Source organism: Euprymna scolopes, chromosome 24 (assembly GCF_053919585.1).
Source record: "Euprymna scolopes isolate OS-2025 chromosome 24, ASM5391958v1, whole genome shotgun sequence".
Lineage (NCBI taxonomy): Eukaryota > Metazoa > Mollusca > Cephalopoda > Sepiida > Sepiolidae > Euprymna > Euprymna scolopes.
Window position 1 is genome coordinate 55,678,088 of NC_136505.1, and position 5,382 is coordinate 55,683,469.

Consider the following 5,382-nt stretch of genomic DNA (forward strand, 5'->3'; position numbering starts at 1 on the left):
CTGCGCGAGGCATGTGAAGCTTCTTCCCAGTGCAATGTGATGGGTTCTCAACTAGAACAATCAATTGAAAGTTGGATGCTGCTACATAAGTTCAGTATTTGTTGGCGCAGCATCTGGCAGTCTCCTGGGCATCACTTTTGGCCTTCCTGAGTGCAGCAAGTGTCTCCTCAGAAGGGTCTCTTTTATACTCAAGCAGCGCAACACGTTTAGCTCAGATAACTGGCTCTAGTTCAGTAATCCCACTTCAAACCAGTCTGGATTCTTCTTCTCCAGCTTACCGAAGGTGTCCATAACAGAGTTGTAGATGGCCTCACAAATGTGTACCCATCTCCTTTCCGCTGTATTGATTGGACAGTCTTTTAAGGCTTCCTGGAGCGAGTCTGCAAAGCATGCACGTTGAGAAAGGATGTAAAGGCTATATTTATGCGGGATCATTCTTTTTGCTTGGCGTTGTGGATTTTCTTAGGTTTGATATAGACTTTAGCTGCAACTAGCGTGTGGTCAGTATCACAGTCTGCACTGTGGTAGCTATAAATATTCCGGACACAATTTAACGAGTTTCTTCTTCTGATAAGATCTATTTGGTGCCAATGGTGGGACCGGGGAGGGGGGGGTGCTGCCAGGACACTCTGTGATATGGCTTTGTTTGGAAGAATGTGTTTGTGATACATAAGTCATTAAATGTACACAGCTCGAGGAGTCTCTGTCCATTTTCGTTCATCTTGCTCATGCCAAAATGGCCGATGCAATGAGGCCAGAAGTCATGGTTGGCTCCAATAGGAGGTTTAGTTTATCTGAGGCAGGATTTGTCTTTATGGTGCTCTCCAGCTCCTCATAGAACTCGTCCTTTAACTCAGCACTAGATACTCAGAATATTCACTAGGCCTGATTTACTGGTGATACATCCATGGTCCGGGTGTAAATGCACAGCAGTAACTTTAACTCCACCACACGGACTTAGGGTTAATGTGTGCACCCGACTTAGAGAAGGGTAACGGAATTTACCACCAGGGATGGCTACTCAGCTGGTTCCTAATCCAGTTGAGTGTAAGCAAATTTCATCGTCTATTGAATTTTCCTGAATCTCTTATCAAAACAGTGAGAAGCAAAGCATGCAAAGAGGAGGCAAAAAAAAAAAAAAAAAAAAAATTCAATACAAAATAATGAGGAGGGTGGAGGCAGAAATATAGTTTATGTAGTTTTTTTATATAGGTTTTATTTTATCTTTTTGCATAAAAACAAAAAAATAACCCCGGATTGAAAATGTCAAAAAAAAAGTTCATTGATGAATGAGAAGAAAGAGTGGTTGCCATTAATTCCAGAGGAAAATGGGGGAGGGGGATAGTTCCGAGATGGGGTCAACAGTTCGTTTAATGGTCCATCCGCACGGTAAACTCCGGCCGAGTATCTGCCGGATTGCAACAACACAAAAGTCTTTTTGGTGGGGGGATAGAGGAGGAGAAATTCACAAACCTGTTTCTCATGTGAGTTCGAATCGAAGATACTTGTTATTTCCATTTCGGGGTAATATGTGACCGCATATAACATTTTTTTTTCTTCTTCAAAGTTTTATTATCCTCTCTGTTCTTTTTCTTTTCGGGGGCCCAGTGAAAAAAAAGGAGACCCATTCGTCGCTCTTCATAGCTAACTCAGATTCAACCAGATAACTTTTTTTCCTTTTTAAGGTATCATTCGCTTCATCACCTCTGGTTCTACGAGCCAATAAAAAAGAAAGATTGCCTTCTCTCGCTGAAACACGAACTCAGATTGTTCCTCTTTCTTTCCTTTTTCCACCTCCCCACTCCTCGGCTGCTGCTACTGCTCGTGTTCTCTACGACCTTTGCTTAGCCTCACATTGATTCTAAAAATAACTTAGGAAGCTTCACATGCCTCCCTGCAGTGACTTAGTCCACAATACATTGTGGTCCACATTGCACTGTAGAGAACCTACTGTTTTTATAAAAAAATTTTCATATATAATGGCTTGAATTAAAGTTTAAAATGCAAAAGTCAAGTATCATAGTTCAGCTGTGCTCTAAACAGAAACATTAATTTTGAACGTGCCACTGTTATATCAAATACCTACTGGCGATTTTGTATGCCTGGCCTTACTACTTGTGCAGTGATAAAGGCTTGAATTTAAGTTTGAAATGAAAAAGTCAAGTATCATGGTTCAATTGTGCTTTCAACAGAAACATTCATTTAGAACATGCCCGTGTTATATCAAAGATCTTACTGTTGATTTTATACGTCAAGCCTTTTGGCTTGTTTGGTAATAAAATTTCTTAAATGCACTTGTGATGTTAGGATGTGTAAGGTGTTAACATTGGTTAAAATCGCCCGTTCCTTCTTTCATCGGATTATTTTATTATCAATACTTATCGATATTCCGATGCAAAACCTACCTAAGAACACTGCCAGGCACAAAGTACCTTCGTGTGAAATTCCAGCCGTTTAGGAGTCCATAGGGAACTCACATACACAAAGTGCCTTTTATATAATAGTAGATAAATAGATAACAAATGTTTTTTTTTTATTTAAAAATTTTTTTTTTTTTTTTTTTTCAGTTTACAAACAAATAAAAGATATTTATGTAAAAATTGTTTCTATTTTTTGAAATTACGAGTTGTACAAATTTGCAGAATGAGGTCTTTTATTCCAGCCGGCTAAAAACACCAGTCCAACGCAGACCCTCTGTTCCTGAGAACCACTGCAAACCAACTGCCTTCTCAAATGTCCAGTGGTCATCTTGCCTCCAGAAAACTGGCTCTGACTACCTCTCCTTCCTATTCCTTCACTCCTGACATGTTGAGTTGCCAGCATTTGTCAACCTTGGAAATTCCATGGTGATTTCTACATCAATCTGTATAATTTACTGTTGATGTTAGATATTTGTCGGGCAATGCCGAAAAGTGTGCTAGTCAATGATTATTATGATTATTCGAACCAAAGTTTTGTTAGCTAAAATATGTTTTAGAATAATCACAATATTTAGAATAAATATTTACTTACATTAATTATTTCTTTTACAAAGTCAACAGATTTCACAAAGTCAGAATATATTGTGATGTCATAGATATTTTGTCTTTTCCACATCTTTTTTAATTATTTGCATCATTCCATTTCTCTCACCACTTCACTTATAAGCTCTTCCTCTCACCATCTGAAGTGTGCATAGTTTAGTAGTAAACTGTAAAATGGAATGCAGCTGTATCAAAACAGATCTTGTGCATACAAAGGACTCAGTATTCTATTAGACAGAGCTCTATAACAATAGTAGATCGTTAAAAAGAGTGTAACACTTTGCTGCACTTTCACGCAAGAACAATTAATGAAGATGAACAATAACTTTTTTTTTAATTTTTTACATAGGCGTCACCACTTATCAAGGCCAAGAGGCCACTCGAGAATAAGGGTTAAAGAGTGTACAGTAGAAATTGGACAATATAGTAACCGTTAGTAATGGAGATTCGGTAAATTTGTTAACTTATATGGAACGACTCATCAAAAACTTGTTTACGTTAGACTTGAACACAACCATATTGTAGTACGCCGGAAAGCAGGAAAACTTGAAACTAGGTCAGTTTTATGATAAACGCAATCATCAAAAGCATTTATATATACATGTAACTTAAACATGTTATTGAGTTGACAACTTTAAATAATGACATGTAAAAAGATCAGGTGATCATCTTAGTAACGTATACTAATGATGTCATTTACAAGAGGAGCTGATCTTTTTTAGATATATGAAAATTAGTTGAGTCAGTTGGAGTTGAGAGAGGGACAGAGACGGTCTTCAGATCGTGATGGTTCCAAGTAGAAGGGGGTCAGAAATGGTGATAGTCGGAATCAGCGCTGCAACTTTTCAAAAGGGAAGGGGGGAAAAAAAAACACTCTAGAAAAAAAAGTTGCCAAAAAATAAAACCCGAGACTCTGTCATTTCTTGGGAAGAATTCCCATTGCAGCTTTCTGTCAAACAAGATCAAAGAGCAAAGAGGGACCAGATATGTTCCCGATTGGTCAGATGTTGAAACCCCAAATAAGTGTTATTTGTCCTTTGTGTTGTAAAGATATTTATGTAGATTCTTGTCTTGTCAAGAAATGGAGTTAAATATATATACGTACACAATAAACTATAGATTAGATGATCACAACACAAGATGGTAGTAGACAAACACACGTATATACACACATCATATAGATGACTGTGACACATATACAAACATATATACACTCTCATACAATCTAACCACTAGAAGACACACGTATGGATAATACATACATTAATAATTAATATTACAGTAATAACAACATTCAGGGCCCGTGGCACAGTTGATAGAGACGTTGAATCACTACGGTTCCAGGTGAGAATTGTCTGAAGATAGCGGTTTCAATCCTACCCAAAGCCGGCCAGAGGCTTACTTGGTCAAAACGTAGTGAGACGACAACAACTACTGAATGCAGTAATTAAAGTGAATGCAGTCTGAGATTCAGAGTTCCTATCCCGTTGCAGTTACCACCTGACGAAGGCCAGAGGAATAGTTAACCGAAACGTTGTGAAACAGCTATAATAAGATGAGGATAATAGTCCGCAATAAAAATAAAATTAACAACATTCTTGTTTTTGAATTTTCGAGATAAGGATTGATGATTTGTATTATTTGGGACTAGCAAGAACCTGTGGCATAATGGATAAAGTACTAGGTACAATTCAGTTCTAAGTGACACATTCCTGGTAGTTGAAGGTTCAATCCTCAGTGCAGACAACGCCAAGAATACAATTGCGAATTACTTAAGACTTCTATCCAGTCATGACTGACAGGACAAGGGCATGCTATTCTTGTGGGTTAAATAAAGGTTCCATTCAAAATTCCGTGCCGCTTCCAGAGTTTGATAAGACATTTCAACAAGGTTGGAGGTTACATAGGCTGAAACGTTGTAAAAATAACCCCCAAAATATGAATAGTAGTCCGAATTATCCAAATGATATTATTTTTTAAATAATACGGTCAACATTATCAAGAAAAATATATTAAAAAAAATAAACAAATAAATAAAAATAATACAAAACAAAACAAACAAACAAAAAATAACTTCTTTTCTTCCATGAAAAATAATTGTCATTTTCAGTTTGAAATTAATAGAACGAATGTAATTTTTTTAATGTATTTATTTAAAATTGTATTGTTTCAGTTGATGGGATGACATCATTTGATTTTGGAACAATTCATTTTAAAATGGGTCAAATTAGACTTTTTTTTTTTACCTTAGCGACATCAGATTAATCACCTATCATCATCTTTGTTGATCAAACGATTTCATTTTCTTTCAATGCATTTTGAAAGGTGATTATGTATGTATATACATAAAATGCCTTAG